General features: G+C 43.4%; 1 protein-coding gene across 7 annotated transcripts in view; it reads right to left on the bottom strand.

Annotated features, from left to right (window-relative positions):
• The window catches only part of kank1a (KN motif and ankyrin repeat domains 1a), a 255,645-nt gene that overhangs the window by 28,957 nt on the left and 207,647 nt on the right, over positions 1–19,041 (bottom strand). The gene's annotated exons all lie outside the window — the stretch shown is intronic.

Below are 19,041 nucleotides of genomic sequence, written 5' to 3'. Positions count from 1 at the left end.
TTTCCATCCGAAAGGGTGTCCACTGGGGTGCGGCACAGGTTAGCAGTGAGACTCTTACTGTTTCTGGCTCACATAAATTATTTAATCTTGAACTTAGAAGGGTGGATCAGTAAGTATGCGGACTATTCAAAATTGGTGCGATGGTAAATAGTGGGGAGGCTAGTCTGTGACAACAAGAGGATATAGATGGGCTGGTCAGATAAGCTGGTCAGTGGCAAATGGAATTCCAACTGGATAAATGTGAGATGATGAAATTAAGTAAGGCAAACTATGCAAGGGAGTACATGATGAACGGTGGATCCTGGGAAGCACCGAGGATTAGAGGGACCTTGGTGTGCACGCCCACTGGTCCCTAAAGTTATCAGCACAGGTAGGCAAAGTGTTTACGGGCCATATGGGATACTTGCTTTTATGAGCCGAGGCACATCGAGTTTAAGAGTGGGGATGTTATGCGAGAACTATATAAAATGTTGGTTAGACCACAGCTAGAGTATTGTGTACAGTTCTGGAATCCACATTACAGGAGGGATGTGATAACACTGGAGAATGTGCAGAGAGAGATTTACCAGCATGTTGCCTGGGCTGGAGAATTTCAGTTATGAGAAGGGATTGGACAGACTGGGGTTTTTCCCTAGATCAGAGCAGAGCAGATTGAGAGGGGACACAATAGAAATATATAAAATTTAAGGGGCACAGATAGGTTATGTAGAAATTTCTCTTTAATGGAGGGATCAATGATCAGCAGCCATAGATTTAAGGTAAGGGGAAGGAATTTTAGAGGAGATTGCGATAAAAACGTTTTCACCCAGAGGGTGATGAGAATCTGGAAGTGTAAGGCTGGTGGAGGCAAAAATCCTCAAAACATTGATGAAGTATCTACATGTGCCAAGACATACAGGGCTACGGGCCAAGTGCTAGAAAATGGGGTTAGAATAGTGAGGTGGCAGTATTTCTGAGGGACAGGCCTGATCATCAGAGGGGCCTTTTTCTGTGCTGTGGATCTATCTGACTCAATAGCTGTTCACCAACCGATTGGTTTAGCTCCAGCATCAATTACAAAGCTTGATGCCATCCAGGATAAAGCAGCCCACTTGACTGGCACTCCATCGACCACCTTCAACATTCACTCCCTTCAGCACTGAAGCACAGTGTGCACCATCCACAAGATGCATTACAGTAAGTCACTCAGGCTCCTCCAACAGTACCATCCAAACCCATGATCACTACCATCCAGGAGGACAAGGTCAGCAGATACATAGGAATACCACCAATGGCAAGCTCCCTGTCAAGCCACACCCCATATTGGAGCTAAATCACATTCCTTCACACTCCCTGCGTCAAATTGCTGGATCTCTCTCCTCAGCATCATGGTGAGGGTAGCTACACCCTGGGATCTGAAGGGGCTTGTAAAGGCAGCCCAGCCACTACCATCTCAAGGCCACCTGGGATGAGCCATAAATGCTGCTCAGCCAGCGGTGTCCAAATCTCACACATTAATGATGAATAATATCGACATTACTACCAATCTTTGCTCTATCTGCATCATTACCAGACTTGGAAATGTGGTGAATAGTTGTGGCCTGAATACAAATGGATATGAGCTGCCAATTATGAAGTGGTTCCCTGCCCATTAACCCTGCTCAAGTTCTCTTGCCTCTCAGCTAATTTCCTAACCATGTCAATAATTAGCCTTCAATTCCATGAGCACCAACGTCAGCCCTAAGAGCATCATCTCCTGATTCAGGATGCAAATTTAGCAGCAGGCATGGAAGTTAGCTATTCTCATACACTGTTCTTTACAACCTGAATAATGGGGAGTATGATGATAGGTGAGAAGGAAGTCAATGGCTCCATGCTATCTTCTGAGATCAAAGGTACTGTCCCGATATTTCAAAGGGCCCCATGATAACTCTGCATTCCCAGGCTCTTGGGATGGCAGCAGACATTTTGGCCCCTCTACCCTTCCCCAGTCAGTCCTCCGCACTCCCCTGGCCAGACAGGCTTCCATACTTGGCTAACTTTAAACAGCATCTGTCCATTACGCTCAGTGCCCAGTAGCAACCTTAACCATTGCTACCTGATCTCTATTGTAGGCATAGGATAGACAAACACCCCCCCAGAGAGGGGAATGCACTGGGTACTCACTCCAGAGTGCAGGGAGATGACTACCTCAATAACATCTAACAAAGATCTGAAATAAAACAGAAATTGCTGGAGAAATTCAGCAAGTTTGGCAGCTTGAGTAGAGAGAGAAGGCAGAGCTAATATTGATCCTGAACTGTTCTGAAGAAAGAGGACGACCTCACTTGCTGCCCAGCATTTTGATGCAGGTGTAAACCTCAAGACAAATATTACAGAGAACATCACTGGAAAATAGAACTTGGTCCTGGCAAGCTGGCTTGCCCTCAAAAAGCTTAATCCACCTTTAAAGTTTCAAGAACTTGATTGCAAATATTCATGTTACACTCAATCTGATTTTTGATCTCTCCCCAAATCTAGTTCCCCAGCTCACCTTGCTCCCTGAACCCCAAGCACCGACACAAAGATTACACCCTGAGTCTAGGATAAAGGACTTTATCAAAAGTCTCAGAAAATCCACTTCATCATCCTCTCTCCAGCCCTTTGGTGTGATCTATCTTGCACAAGTCCAACCTGGCTGTCTTTGTCCAGAATCATATATCACTGTTATTTCAATTATAGTCTTTAGTCATTTCCCAGATTTGCTAACTGGTCAGTAACTTTATTGCTGGAACAGCACAGCAGGTCAGGCAGCATCCAGGGAACAGGAGATTCGACGTTTCGGGCACAGGCCCTTCTTCAGAAGAAGGGCCTGTGCCCGAAACGTCGAATCTCCTGTTCCCTGGATGCTGCCTGACCTGCTGTGCTGTTCCAGCAATAAAGTTTCAACTTTGATCTCCAGCATCTGCAGACCTCACTTTCTCCTGGTCAGTAACTCCCTGGTTTCCCGCACTGACCATTCTGATGTATGAATGTTACTGACCATTCTGATGTATAAATGTTATGGGCCACTTTCCAATCAAAACAAATTATTTCCAAAATAGAGAGGAACTGTACAGATCATAGCTAATGCATCTGAAATGTTTTCATTTTTCAACCCTGAAATGGAAACCATCTGACCCTCAGGATCTATAACTATTTCTTTGGTCATTGATACTACTTATGAAAAATTAATTTTAGTGAGTCACTGTGCCTGATTCAATACCAGTTTCTTGGGATGTCTTCTTTCTCCATTCTAAATCCCATTGTAAAATAGTTTCAACATTTCTGCTATTTCCTTGCGTTCATTTACAACAGCACCTTGGCTAGTTTTTTTAAAAAGGGACTTACATTTCCCCCAGCTACCTTTTACTTCCTCAAAATTGTAAAAACTACAAAATCAACCGAGACACTTTGCAGGTTCTTCATGGTCCCATTCAGCAGCTTGTTCCGCTATCTGTGGTGTCACCACGAGCAGCCTTGAATGCTTTCCTTATATCTCTGAATCTACACTAGTTGGCAAACATTGTGTGCCTTTTCTTCCTATTTAATGTTGCCTCTTACTGTTTTGCCATCTATGGTTGTCTTGTTTGGCAGCAGGACAAAGTATCCTGCACGATAGGCACCTGGTCTACTACCTCAAACATGCGCTCCCTCCTCCACTGACAGTCAGAGTGGCAGCAGCGGATCACACACAAGATGAACAGCAGCAACATATCAAAGCACCTCCAATAAGCACCTTCCATAAGTGTGGTCTCTCATCACCAAGGGTAAGGGAAACATAGTGCCCTTTAGGTAACATCACTGGATTCAGAGGCCCGGGCTAATCTGGAGACATGGGCTCAAATCCCAGCATGGCTGTTGCTGGAATTTAAATTCAACTAATCAATCTGGAATCTGACTAGTCTCAGTAATAGTGATAATGAAACTACCATGAACTGTTGGCCCTAGTTACCCTGGTCTCTTTGTGAGATACGTGGAACATTCCTTGTTCCAGTCCTATTCTATGCCACCACCCATAACTCTTTCTCCAATGTATCGATTATATCATTTGTGCTAATTCCCACTCATCTGGAATTGAAAACATTTAGCAATTTTACTTCCAATTTTCACCTCGCTTTCACCTTAACCTGTTGCATCTGACTCCTCCTCTCCCTTTCTCAATATCTCTGTTTCATTTCTGGGGATAGACTGGCCACTAATATCTACTATAAGCTGTTTGATGTCCACAATTACTTTGACTATACATCCTCACACCTGTGTCCTGAAAAAGACTACTCCATTCTCCCAGTTCCTCAATCTCTGTTCTGATAATGCCAACTTCGAAAAGAGAGCCTTCGAAATGTCCACCTTCTCCTTCAACCGAGGATTCCCCAGCATTGCTGTTGACAGGGCCTTCAGCCGGGTACAACCTATCTCCCGCACTTCAGTCTTCACCCCGCTCTTCCCTCCCACAGTGATAGGGTCCCCCTTGCCCTCACCTACCATCACACCAGCAACCACATCCCAAGGAGCATTAGCTGCTATTTCTGTCACCGGCAGCAGGATGCCACAACCAGACACATATTCCCCTCCTTTCCTCTTCCCTCCCTGGTCAGCCTTCCGTAGGGACCGTACCCTCCAGGATATCCCGGTCCACACTTCCTTTACTCCCAGCACGCTCCCAGTGTCACATAGCAACTTCCCCAGCAATCGCAGAAGGCGTAATCCCTGCCCATTTACTTCCTCATTATCCAAGGACCCAAATACCTTCCAAGTGAAGCAGTGCTTTTCCTGCATTTCACACAATCTAGTCTACTACACTCGCTGCTCACAATGTGGTCTCCTCTACTTTAGGGAAACAAAGCGTAGACTGGGTGACAGCTTTGACGGACATCTACATTCCATCTGCCATCACCCTGAGCTTCCGGTTGCCTACCATGTCAACTCACCACCCTGTTCCCTGGCCAGCATCTCTGTTTCACTGAAGTGCTCCAGAGAAGCTCAGCACAAACTGGAAGAACAGCACCTCACTTTCTGCTTGGGGACCCTACAGCCTTCAGGACCCAATATGGAGTTCAATAATAGGGCTTGAGACACCTTCTCCATGTCCTTACCCCAACCCCCACACACCAGGCCTTGTTATCACATGGTCTGCTATTACACACAACCCATTGTTAGCCACCAACAGTCCCCATTAGTAGCCATTCACCATCCAAACCAGATCATCATCCACTTCTTTGTCTGTCCAACTGTTCTTCTCTCTCTTTGGGCTCTATCCCCACATCATTTACTCCTTAAGCCCTCTCTCTCCACCCTGCCTTCTGCATAAAAACCAACCTTTTTCCTAATGACCACCAGTTATGAGCAAGGGTCCTTGGACCCAAAATGTTAACTCGGATTTCTCTCAACAGATGCTACCAGACCTGCTGAGATTTTCCAGCAATTTCTGTTTTTGTTTTTGATTTCCAACGTTTACAGTTCTTTTGTTTCATAGATAACGGTATGGCAGACAGAACAAAATGTTGCTCATGGGGTTTGTGCGAGGGAGAGAGAGAATGGGTCAGCTGTACTGAAAGCAGCCCATATGATGACAGGGTCTGGGGTGTGCAGGTGAGTAAAGGACTTTGCAGAAGGTGTCTCAAACTCTAAAATTATTGAATGCAATATTGAGTCCTGAAGGCTGAGGTGGCCCTGAACAGAAAATGGGATGCTGTGTATCATCTTCTGTAATATTGACTGTCTCATAGCATCACAGTTGGTCTCACCAAAAACTAGAAACTTAGCAGCCATTCTGTACTCCCTCTCATTTCAGAGAGATTGATCTTTGAGATTGATCATAGGATGATCACTATTAGTTATTCATCCATCTCAACTCTGGTCCTAACTTGGCTGTGGATATATTACGTTATATGTGGAGTCCTGACTATTTAGTAGTCATGTCTCCAATAGGACTATCATGCTACAATCTCCAAGTGAAATTTGCACATATAATTTACTTAATTTTTTGCTTTTTACACTCTGTGCAGTTATACAAAGGATTATTATACAGGCCACCATACCTAATCTGTCCTGCTCCTCCCCCAACAGTGGCCAAAGCACAATTGTGACTATTTCTTTATTTATTTCCCTTTTTACTTATGCAGCATTATTTACACCATCTTCTCCACCGAATCCTCTCCCAACTCCTCCCCCACTATTTACTTGTTTACAAAGTTCGCAAGTCCACTCTATTTGACCTCACTGTTTGGAAACATGCCCCAAGTTCAAATCTGATGAAGCCCGTTCTGTTGGCACAGTCCCTTTTGGTCCAAGTGCTGATGGCAATTCCATGAAATAGAATTCCACTTTCAGTCAGATATTCACCTCCCTCATCTGTATCTCCCAGAGTCAGGTTGCACGCAGAGAGTAGTAGGGGTGTGGAACGCACTACCTGCAACAGTAGTAGACTCACCAACTTTAAAGGACATTTAAATGGTCATTGGAATGGCATATGTATGAAAATGGAATAGTGTAGGTTGGATAGGCTTCAGATTGGTTTCACAGGTCGGTGCAACATCAAGGGCTGAAGGGCTGTAATGTTCTATGCACATAGCTCACAATAATATTCCAGGGATCCACAATAATCCAGGTCCTGTCTTTAAATCTGGCTCCAGCTCTTGATACTCTACCCTAAGTTTTTGCCTACACTTCCTGGTTTGTGCCCTCAAGCTGGGCATCATTCTTATCATCACATCACCTGGCTCCTCTACAATACTGGGTGATGCTGGTTCAAGGTGTACCTCACCCTGTTCCAAGGTACACAGACATCTCAATTCTACCTGCAATAGGATGTCATCAGGCCACAGAATTATTAAATCATAATGTTACATCCCCATCCAGTAAGATGAAGGAAGACAGGTAATGAATAAAAAAAAAACAAATAAAACAAGTATCCACTGAAAGACTCAATGAGTTAACCAAGTGGAGAGCTGATTCATACAATCCCCAGATTCAGTCTGTGCTCAATGAGCTGACTGTGATCATTGTCCTTAATAGATATAACATAGCTCCCGTCAGTGCAGGTGGGTTAGACAGAGCACTGGAGAGCAGAGAGGGACCGTACCTGGTAGGGAGCTTTTTCTCTTGATGTGGGTGTTGCTGGCTGGCAAATGTCTGTTGTTGCAATCGGAATAGGTTAGAATTAGCAATCGTTCACTGAATCCAGGCGCAGAGCCTCGGAGGGAACAGGCTTGGTGGGATCAGATAGTGGTGTAGAAGTGCTGGGGAACTGTCGCATATCTGAAGCTGAGTCTATCATGGATAGCACATACAGAGCGGTGGTCACTCTATGGGCTCAGAGTCCACAGGCGAGGAGGAATTGGATGACCAATGGGCAAAGAAAGTGAACTAGGCAGGCAGGCAGGAGTCTCCTGTGGCCATTCCTGTGCAAAACTGACATTCTGGTTTACACATTGTTGGAGGGGTTGGGGTGGTCTGTCAGAGGTATGTAGCAACTCCCAATCTCATTGCATTATGGATGGTTCTGATGCATGGGGAGGAGGACTAACTGTGGGAAGACCATCGTGTGGACGGCACAGTGGCACAGTGGTTAGCACTGCTGCCTCACAGCACCAGAGACCCGGGTTCAATTCCTGCCTCAAGCGACTGTGTGGAGTTTGCACATTCTCCCCGTGTCTGCGTGGGTTTGCTCTGGGTGCTCTGGTTTCCTCCCACAGTCCAAAGATGTGCAGGTTAGGTGAATTGGCCATGCTAAATTGCCCATAGTGTTAGGTGAATGGGATAAATGTAGGGGAATGGGTCTGGGTGGGTTGCGCTTCGGAGGGAGGGCCTGTTTCCACACTGTAAGCGATCTAAGTAATAAGGGATTTAATCGTAAGGGGAACAGATAGACGTTTCTGTGGCCACAAACAAGACTCCAAGATGGTAACAAAAAAAAACAGACTGTGGATGCTCGAATTCAGAATTGTTCTGAAGAAGGGTCACTGAATCCAAAACTAGGTGCATCAAATGTGCATATAGATTGGGCAAATCAAATCAATAGCACCATTAAGGAGCAATTCCTTCAGTGAGTACAAGATGGTTTTCTGGATCAATAAATTGAAGAACCAACTGGAGAACGGGCCATACTAGACTAGGTATTGTATAATGAGAAAGTAATAATTGGCAATCCAGCTACGTGAGGTTTCTTGGGGAAGAGTGACCATAACATGATAAAATTTCTCATTAAGATGAAGTTGTCTCCGAGACTAGAATCCTGAATCTAAATAGAGGAAACTAAAATGGCACGAGGTATAAGCTGGCTATGATCAACTGGTGTTTTTAATACGTATAGGAATAGAAAGGTTTAGTGAAGATGAATGTAAGTCCCATATGTTCGAAACAGGCTAAGTTCTAAATGGGGAGCAAAGAGATAATTACATATTTTGGTTTTGTTTTCACAAAGATTAGATTAGATTACATTACGTTACATTACAGTGTGGAAACAGGCCCTTCAGCCCAACAAGTCCACACCGACCCGCCGAAGCGCAACCCACCCATACCCCTACATTTACCCCTTACCTAACACTACGGGCAATTTAGCATGGCCAATTCACCTGACCTGCACATCTTTGTGACTTGTGGGAGGAAACCGGAGCACCCGGAGGAAACCCACGCAGACACGGGGAGAACATGCAAACTCCACACAGTCAGTCGCCTGAGGCGGGATTTGAACCCGGGTCTCTGGCGCTGTGAGGCAACAGTGCTAACCACTGTGCCACCGTGCCGCCCAAAGGGGGATACAAACAACGTGCCAAAATGTTGGGGAGCAACATGTCGAGTGAGGTGGGTGGGGGGGGGGAAACTAAAGGAAATCAGTATTAATAGAGAACTATTAGTATTAATATAAATTAGTATTAGTATAAATCAGTATTAATAGGGAAATCGTGATGGGGGAATTCTGGGAATTGATAGTGTTAAAGGCCAAATTCCTGGACCAATAACTGACAGCCCAGAAGAAGCAGATGCAATGGTGGTCATCTTTCAAGATTCTACAGAACAGTTCCTATGGATTGGAAGGTATTTAATGTAACCTTACTGTTTAAACAAGAGAGAAAACAGGAAATTATAGACTGACATCAGTAGTGGAGAAAATACTAGAGTCCATAATAAAAGATTTAAAAGCAGAGCACTTGGAAAACAGTGACAGGACTGGGCCAAGTCAGCATGGATATGAATGGAAAATCACGTTTGACAAAGCTTTTGGCATTTTGAGAGGATGTAATCGTTTAGGGGGAAGGTTAGTGGATGTGGTTTACTTAGACTTTCAGAAGCCTTTTCAATGAGGGCCTCCATAAGGGATTAACAAGGAAAAATTAAAGATGGAGCTGGTGTACCGACATGGATGGAGAGCTGGCTCACAGACAGGAGACAAGGTGGAAATAAAAGGGTCATTTTTGGAGTGGCAACTAGTGACCAGTGGGGTTCTGCAGAAATCAATGCTCAGACCCAGTTATTCACAATGTATGTTAATGATTTAGACAAGGGAACTAAATGTAATATCTCCAAGTCTGCAGATAACAGTGAGCTGAGTGGGAGAGTGAACAGTGAGGACTATACAGACAGGGATACTTCAATGTGATTTGGACAAATTGAGTGAGCAGGCAAATGCATGGTAGGTGAAGTATAATGTCGATAAATGTGAAGTTATTCACTACGGTGGCAAAAACAGGAAGGCGGATTACCACCTGAACCGCGATCGAAAGGGAGGAAGTGCAAGACCCAGGTGCCCTTGTATACCAATCGCTGAAATTATACATGCAGAGTCAGCAGCTGGTAAAGATGCCAAATGGCATATTGGCCTTCATAGTGAGAGGATCTGAGAACAAGAGTAGATATGTCTTGTTGCAATTGTACAGAGCCTTGGTGAGATCACACCTGTGTGTAGTTCTGGCCTCCTTATCAGAGGGTAGATCTCCTGGCTATGGAGGGAGTGGAACAAAGGTTTATCAGAGAGATTCCTGGGAATCGGAGAACTGACAGATGAAGAGAAACTGGATCAGTTAGGACTATATTCACCAATGTTACGAAAAATGAGAGGGCATCTTGCAGAAACCTATAAAACTCTAACAGGATGATGGGGCAAACAGGAGTGTCAGTCTAAAGTTGAAGGGTATAACCTTTTGGAATGCAAAAAGAAGACATTTCTGCACCCAGAGAGTTTGAGCTTATGGAATTCCGGATCATAGAAAATGATTGAAAACAGAACATTAAATGTTTTCAAGGAGGAGACCGGCTTTGGGGATAGAAGGCTTAAAGAATGTGCAGCAAAGCTAGAATAAGGTACGTAGTTGGATGATGATATAGAGCGGCGAAGTAGACTGGTAGAGCCAAATGGCCTGTTCTTATTTTACTGTGTCTAGAATGACATTCACAGTGTATTTTTGGCAATCTTAAAACAGGTGGTTTGACTGTGACATTCAAAAGGCTCTACGGTGTGTGTCAGTTACATGTGGGTGTGGCCTGGGGTGTCTAACACACTATAGAGCCCAACCTTAGCAACGACTCAGCTCAAGAACAATACACAACAAAATGAAAACTTGGGTACAAGTTTAAACGTCAACATGCACACATTAAAAACAGAAAATCACAAGTCAGAACATCTATTAGTGAGTTTCTGTAAAGCAAAACACTATTATGTGCACTGATAGAGCTCGGAAGGATGGCATACAGAGCAGACAATAAAACCTGACATCTCTCTTCACAAACATTCATTGTACACCTCTCTGTTCTTTATTTCAGGCTACCAATACAGCAGATTGTTCTCCTGAATATAAAAACAAAGTTTAATTCTCATTTTTAAAACTGAGCCTCCTCAAACGATCAGTACTGCATAGGTTAACTGGTCAGTCCTTCAGCCTTCCAAGTCAAAACATACTTGTGCTTTGGGAGGACTTTAGCAATCCAGTACGGAAAAGATCAAGCTGCAATCGTTGCACTGAACTAACATGTTTTTCCTGTTGTTCAAGAAATTAAACAATGTACAAAATATGAGGTGCAAGTCACGTTATTGCTCAGGTGACCTGAAATATACTGGCTGCATTTCATACTGAAAAATATTTCTCTTCACAAAAAAAAATTCTGTTTACACCAGCTTGCCATGTTAATAATTGCCAGTCTCCTCAGTTTCATCCTATCAAAACAACTTCAGACTTTAACCATCTGTGGTTACATTTCCCTCCAACTGACTGAGGTTAAATCTAACAAAAACATTTACTGAAGAGATGTACAATACAAGGGTTATTCTACTTAAAGGATCGAAATGCTACGGGAATTGCATTGCCTTTTAAAAGGTTTTTCTTTATTCCAAATGCATGAATTAGACTGAGGTGCTAAAGCCCCTTTGGGAAGTCAGATGGAAGGCTTTTAACAGCAATAAAACAAAACACCATCTGCTCTATGAACAAAGCAGCACAATTTGCTTCATGGAAAGTATTTCGATGGGCACCTCCACACCAACCCCCATCCCACCACAACTCAATACTCTTAACATGGAATTCATTCCACAGACACTGGAAACAAAAATTTGTTAAATTAGATGCCATTTGCAGAGAGAGGAGCAATGTTGCTGTACAACTAGTCCCAGCAGCCATGAGGTAAGTGAGGAAAAACATAGTCCCCTTGTTATCCGCTTCTCCGTGACTTTCAAAGAAATAAAGGCTGAAGGTGGCACATTGAACAAGGACAGGGTTGAGCTGATCATATAGCAGGCTAGTTTGCCATCATCGAATGGCCAGGTATAGACAATTTAAATGAAAGCAAAATACTGTAAATGCTGGAAAATCTCAGTTCTGGCAGCATCTGTGGAGAGAGAAATAGAATTAACATTTCAAGTTTAGGCGCAGGATCCTGTTTTAAACAATGGAAGTATTGGAAGATTTACATTAGAACCAGGTCAAGCCTGTATTTTCAGGAGTAAAAGAGAACCATTTGTACAAAAATATTTTTGCCATTTTCCATTGTACAGATAGAGGTCAAATGATTTGTCCGGATTGCAAACTGATTGTGACAACAAACAGCATTAAACTCTTTTCAAAAGAAGGGTCACTGGATCCAAAACATTAACTCTGCTCTCTCTCCACAGATGCGGCCAGACCTGAGTTTTTCCAGCAATTTCGGTTTGTGTTTCTGATTTCCAGCATCCACAGTTCTTCAGGTTTTTAACATTAACCCTCTTGCTTTGTTTTAGTTTCTGCTTGCTAACTGCATGAAGCATCGGAAAGGAGTCCGACACAGTAGCATTGGCGAAGGGGAGAACAAGCCAATACCTTATCAAACCAGTTGAGGGAACAGAGTGTGGTGGGAAAGAGGAGGGAGTAATGGAAGAAACAACATGAAACTTACAACACACAACATCAGCCTGTCCTTCTGCCAGACAGCAGAGTCAAAGAGTGATAGTCTTTGGGTCATACAGCATGAAAACAGACCATTTGGTCCAACTAGTCCACACTGATCATGTTCCCAAACTAAACCAGTCCCACATTTGGTCCATATCCTTCCAAAGCTTTTCAGTTCATGTCCTTATCCAAATGTCTTTCAAATATAAATTTACCTGCATCCACCACTTCCTCTGGCAGTTCATTCCACACTTCACTCTATAAACCACGGGACTATAGACCAGTGAGCCTGATGTCGGTGGTGGGCAAGTTGTTGGAAGGAGGGACAGGATGTAAATGTATTTGGAAAGGCAAGGACTGATTAGGGATAGTCAGGATGGCTTTGTGCATGGGAAATCATGTCTCACAAACTTCATTGAGTTTTTTGAAGAAGTAACATAGAGGATTGATGAGGGCAGAGCGGTGAGTGTGATCTATATGAACTTCAGTAAGGTGTTCAACAAGGTTCCCCATTGGAGACTGATTAGCAAGGTTAGATCGCACGGAATACAGGGAGAAGTAGCCAGTTGGATACAGAACTGGTTCAAAAGGTAGAAGACAGAGGGTGGTGGTGGAGGGTTGTTTTCAAACTTGAAGCCTGTGACCAGTGGAGTGCCACAAGGATCGGTGCTGGGTCCTCTACTTTTCATCATTTATATAAATACTTTGGATGTGAGCATAAGAGGTATAGTTAGTAAGTTTGCAGATGACACCAAAATTGGAGGTGTAGTGGACAGCGAAGAAGATTACCTCAGATTACAACGGGATCTTGATCAGATGGGCCAATGGGCTGAGAAGTGGCAAATGGAGTTTAATTTAGATAAATGCTAGGTGCTGCATTTTAGGAAAGCAAATCTTAGCAGGCTTATACATGTAATGGTAAGGTCCTTGGAAGTGCTGCTGAACAAAGAGACCTTGGAGTGCAGGTTCATAGCTCCTTGAAAGTGGAGTCGCACTGGTAGATAGGATAGTGAAGGAGGCGTTTGGTATGCTTTCCTTTATTGGTCAGAGTATTGAGTACAGGAGTTAGGAGGTCATGTTGTGGCTGTACAGGACATTGGTTGGGCCACTGTTGGAATATTGCGTGCAATTCTGGTCTCCTTCCTATCGGAAAGATGTTGTGAAACTTGAAAGGGTTCAGAAAAAATTTACAAGGATGTTGCCAGGGTTGGAGTATCTGAGCTATAGGGAGAGGTTGAATAGGCTGGGGCTGTTACCCCTGGGAGCGTGGGAGGCTGAGGGGTGACCTGATAGAGGTTTATAAAATCATGAGGCATGGATAGGATAAATAGACAAAGTCTTTTCCCTGGGGTTGGGGAGTCCAGAACTAGAGGGCATAGGTTTAGGGTGAGAGGGGAAAGATATAAAAGAGAACCAAGGGGCAACTTATTCATGCAGAGGGTGGTACGTGTATGAAGGGTGCTACCAGAGGAAGTAGTGGAGGCTGGTGCAATTGCAACATTTAAAAGGCATCTGAATGGATTTATGAATAGGAAGGGTTTGGAGAGATTGGGCCAGGTGCTGGCAGGTGGGACTAGATTGGGTTGGTATATCTGATTGGCATGGACAAGTTCGAACGAAGGGTCTGCTGCCTTCCTGTACATCTCTACGACTCTATAACTCTAAATCTTTCTCCTCTCACCTGGGAGAACTCCCACACCCCTGGGGTAAAGACTTTGCTCTTCCCCTTATCTATGATCCTCATGATTTTATAAACCACTGAGGTCACCCCTCAACTTCCTACATCTCAGTGAAAAAAAGTCCCTGCCTATCTAGCGTATTTGTATAACTCAAACTCTCCATTCCCAGCAACATTCTAATAAATCTTTTCTGAACCCTCGCCAATTTAATAATATCTTTTCCACAGCAGATTGACCAGAACTGCAAACAGTACTCCTGAAGAGGCATCACCAACATCCTGTACAACCTCAACATGATGTCTCAACTACTATACTCAAAGGTCCGAGCAACAAATGCAAGTGTGCTAACCATCTTGTCGACCTGTGATGCAAATTTCAAAGAATAATGTACCTGAACCTCTATGTCTTTCTGTCCTACAACACTACGCATCTGTCTTGTTTAGAAGACAGTAAACGCTAAGTTACTAAATTACAAGCCACCAAATATAACCTATCCTTTTTGAAATCTTATCCTTTGTTGCTGAGGAGATAGATAGGTAATAACTTCCAAATTTTAATCTAACTATACTGAAGGGAAACATCGAAAAGCATACCCACTATCATGTCCCAACTTCCACATTCACAAGTTGACCTTGTAGTAAATCAATAAATTTAAACTATCCTATGACATGAAGAAATCAGTCACACAAGCAGATTATTTGCAATCACATTGTGAAATAACCAACCTGTTTTGACTGCATAAACATATTCATATTGCATGACTAATCCCCAAAACTTGAAGTGTTTCCACAAACACACACCTATAATTATTGAACTGAACAGATTGGCTCAACGTGGTTAGTAGTGGAGACTGAAGGGGAAGTAGCAATCTTCTCAGATTTCATTTGCAATTTCCAACCCCAGACATTTCTGGTAGCAATCACTAATGGCTTTGTCTGCACCATTCAGCAGTTATTGAACACTTGATCATCAAAATAGCAGGAGCTATTGTTATTGTAAAACATCTTCATGCACAGCTAAATATTTTCTAACAATTGTGGTGGAGAGTGATGCAATTACAACACTTAAAAGGCATCTGGATGGGTGTATGAAAAGGAAAGGTTTAACGCCGGACCAAATGCTAGCAAATGGGACTAGATTAATTTAGGATATGTGGTCGGCATGGGCAAGCTGGACCGAAGGGCCTGTTTCCGTGCTGTACAGTTCTCGGACTTTAATTTACCAATTTACTACACAAGTTCCATCTCTTGTGTAAAATCGTATACAGAGATCTTAAGATTTGACTTATAAGATTTATTTGAATTCTGCTTTATGCAGAGCTATCTTGCTAAAATTTCAATTTCTCTCTTTCAGAAGCAAGTTGGGCGGCAAGATGGGCGGCACGGTGGCACAGTGGTTAGCACTGCTGCCTCGCAGCGCCTGAGATCCGGGTTCAATTCCCGCCTCAGGCGACTGACTGTGTGGAGTTTGCACGTTCTCCCCGTGTCTGCGTGGGTTTCCTCCGGGTGCTCCGGTTTCCTCCCACAGTCCAAAGATGTGCAGGTCAGGTGAATTGGCCATGCTAAATTGCCCGTAGTGTTACGTAAGGGGTAAATGTAGGGGTATGGGTGGGTTGCGCTTCGGCGGGGCGGTGTGGACTTGTTGGGCCGAAGGGCCTGTTTCCACACTGTAAGTAATCTAATCTAAAAAAAAAAAAAAAGTTGCAATTGCTGTCTCTTCCCTGTTAACAGCACTGGTGGCAGAGGGGCAGATATGCATTACATATCCATTCAGAGCAGGAAATTAAATTTATTACTTTGAGGAAAGGTCACTGGACTCGAAACGTTAACTCTGATTTTTCTCTCTCTCTCTCTCTACAGATGCTGCCAGACTTGCTGAGCTTTTCCAGCAATTTTTGATTTTGTTTCTAATTTCCAGCATCTGCAGTTCTTGCAGTTTTTAAAACAACTTATTCCTTTGTTTAGATGAATAAAGAAATTAAGAAACGGAATATTCGTAAAGATGGTAAACTTCAGAAAGAGATGTAACTGCTTATATACACCTCTCGGGGGGCTAGAGAATGAGAAAAAACATCCCAAAGGTCGACAACCAGCCAGATGAAAAGCTTTCTCCTCAACTCAGTCTTAAAGAGTTGGCTTCCTATTCTGAGGCTGTGACCTAAGATTTGTAACAGGGGATTTTTAACAGCCTCCAATTACTGTGACTACCAAAATCCTGAAAAGATTTAAAAAGTTCAATGGATCAATTTAGCCAACACACTTTAGCTGTACTTCCTTTACAGCTAGTATATGCTTCCTTAGGCAGGGAGACCAAAAGTGTACACAGCATTGAAGTGTGGTCTCACCAAGGCATTGTCCAATTGCACTAAGACTGATTCACAGACACACTTCCAATCCTTTTGGCCATAAAGGCCAACAAGCCATTTGCTTTCCTGATTATTTACCATTTCTGAGAGTTAATTTTCCATGATTAAGTACTCGATACCTCTCAATGCCAATATGTCAGTCTCTGGCCATGTAAAAATGATTTGACTTTCTGATCATCTCTTTCAAAGTGTTTTTCGTTAGATGATGAGGTGAAAGCTTGATGGAGGTGTTCAAAGTTGTAAGGGGTTTGATCGAATAGATAAGTTGAAATTGTTTTAAATGGTAGAAGGCTCTGTAAACAAAGCTCACAGATTTAAGGTAATAGGCAAAAGAATCAGAAATCCACAGTCTCAATGGTAATGGGTACAGATTCAATAGCAGCTTTCAAAGGGAAGCAGGATACATAAATGAAAATTGTGTGCTTGGGAACTCTACGGCCTCTGGACTACATATCGAGTTCAACAATTCTAGGGTTTGAGGCACCTTCTCCTATGTCCTAACCCAAAGTCCCACAGATCAGGCCTTGTTATCACATGGTCTTCAATTACACAAAACCCATTGTTAGTTCCCCATTAGCTCTACTGTAGTCCCCATTCATTCTCCTAGCCTGACTGTTATCCACCCTTTTGTCTGTCCAACTGTTCTCCTCTCTCTTTGGGCTCTATCTCCATCTATCGTTTGCTCCCTACCCCCTCCACCAACCCATATTCTGCATAACAAAATCCATTGCCTAGCTCCCATCAGTTCTGAACTGAAATGTTAACTCTGATTTCTCTCCACAGATGGTGGCAGTCCTGATGAGATTTTCCAGCAATTTCTGTTTTTGTTGAAAATTTGCTGGGATGTGGGGAGACAGATTTGGGATTAATTAACCAGCTCTCTCAAGGTCAGAGCAAAGCACAGCACAATGAGTGAATGCTGTATCATTCTATAATGTTATACATTATCATAAAATGTATACCAATACTGCTCAAAGTTGTTAAGAAAACATTATATGCCCAAAAGCAGAGTTTAAAATTATGAACATAAAATTACACTAAAGACAGGTTTGATAGTAAAGCTAATAGGGTTCCACGTTCACCCCCTGTTGGAGATGACTGCTGGTCACTGAATCAGGTCAATAACGCTATTCATCTTTCTCCAAATTGCACTGTGAAAACTCAGTTCTTGTGAATATCAGAAAAATATTGAGCAAGATCAAAAGCTACAACAACTTTGATGAAGAACAATCCATAAATATTAAACATTTCCAACTCCAGTGGTTATATTCTTGAAATTCAGATGCGGTTTTGTTAATGACTAATCATCAGCCAGCCAATGTGAAACTAACAAAGGATATTCCAAACACTGGTGCATTTTGTCATATGACAGAATATACTGAGTTGTCAAATCCAATAAAGCATCTTGCTGCACTTAGTTTTTAAAAAAATTCATCCATGGGATGAGGGAGTCACTGGTTAGGCAGCATTTATTGCCCAGAGGTCAGTTAGGGGTCAACCACATTGCTGTGGGTCTGGAGTCACATGTAGGCCAGACCAGGTAAGGATGGCAGTTTCTTTCCCTAAAGGACATTAGTGAACCAGATGGGGTTTTCTGACAATCGACAATGGATTCATGGTCATCAGTAGATTCTTAATTCCAGATTTATTTTTACTGAATTGCAATTCCACCGTCTGCCACAGTGGAATTCGAACCCAGGTCCCCAGAACATTACCTGGGTCCCTGGATTGGACCACTAGGCCATCACCTCCCTGTTATGGTGTAAAGTGAGCATAAACTGATCATTTAATTTCAAATTAACGTGACCAATGTAAGGGGCTAACTGAAATATTTGATAAATTGCATCAAACTGGATACTAGGCTTCATATGAAATAGCATATAGTCACAGAATCTTCTCCTCCCTTCCCGGACTGCTCTGTGCTATGGAGGACCTACCAGAATACAATCGCAATTCCAGATTTCTGAAGGAGTTCCGATCAGAATCTGAAAAAACACCGTCTGTAGCACCTTGCATTTGGAAATGGTCTGCTGTGCTTCCCTACTTTTTACATTAGGGAGAAAGTGAGGTCTGCAGATGCTGGAGATCAGAGATGGAAATGTGTTGCTGGAAAAGCGCAGCAGGTCAGGCAGCATCTAGGGAACAGGAGAATCGACGTTTCGGGCATTAGCCCTTCTTCAGGAATGAGGAAAGTTGGTCCAGCAGGCTAAGATAAAAGATAGGGAGGAGGGACTTGGGGGAGGGGCGTCGGAAATGGAAAAAGGTCAAGGTGAGGGTGATAGGTCAGACTGGGGTGGGGGCGGAGAGGTCGGGAAGAAGATTGCAGGTTAGGAAGGCGGTGCTGAATTTGATGGATTTGATTGAGACAGGCTGGGGGGAGGGGAAATGAGGAAACTGGTGAAATCCGAGTTCATCCCTTGTGGTTGGAGGGTTCCTAGCCGGAAGATGAGGCGTTCTTCCTCCAATCGTCGTTTCGCTGTGGTCTGACGATGGAGGAGTCCAAAGACCTGCATATCCTTGGTGGAGTGGGAGGGGGAATTGAAATGTTGAGCTACAGGGTGGTTGGGTTGGTTGGTCCGGGTGTCCCAGAGGTGTTCTCTGAAACGCTCCGCAAGTAGGCTGCCTGTCTCCCCAATATAGAGGA

Source organism: Chiloscyllium plagiosum, unplaced genomic scaffold (genome assembly GCF_037043375.1).
Source record: "Chiloscyllium plagiosum isolate Xiang-an unplaced genomic scaffold, Cpla_swu_hap1 HiC_scaffold_2, whole genome shotgun sequence".
Classification (NCBI taxonomy): domain Eukaryota; kingdom Metazoa; phylum Chordata; class Chondrichthyes; order Orectolobiformes; family Hemiscylliidae; genus Chiloscyllium; species Chiloscyllium plagiosum.
This window is presented reverse-complemented; position numbering and strand designations above follow the sequence as displayed.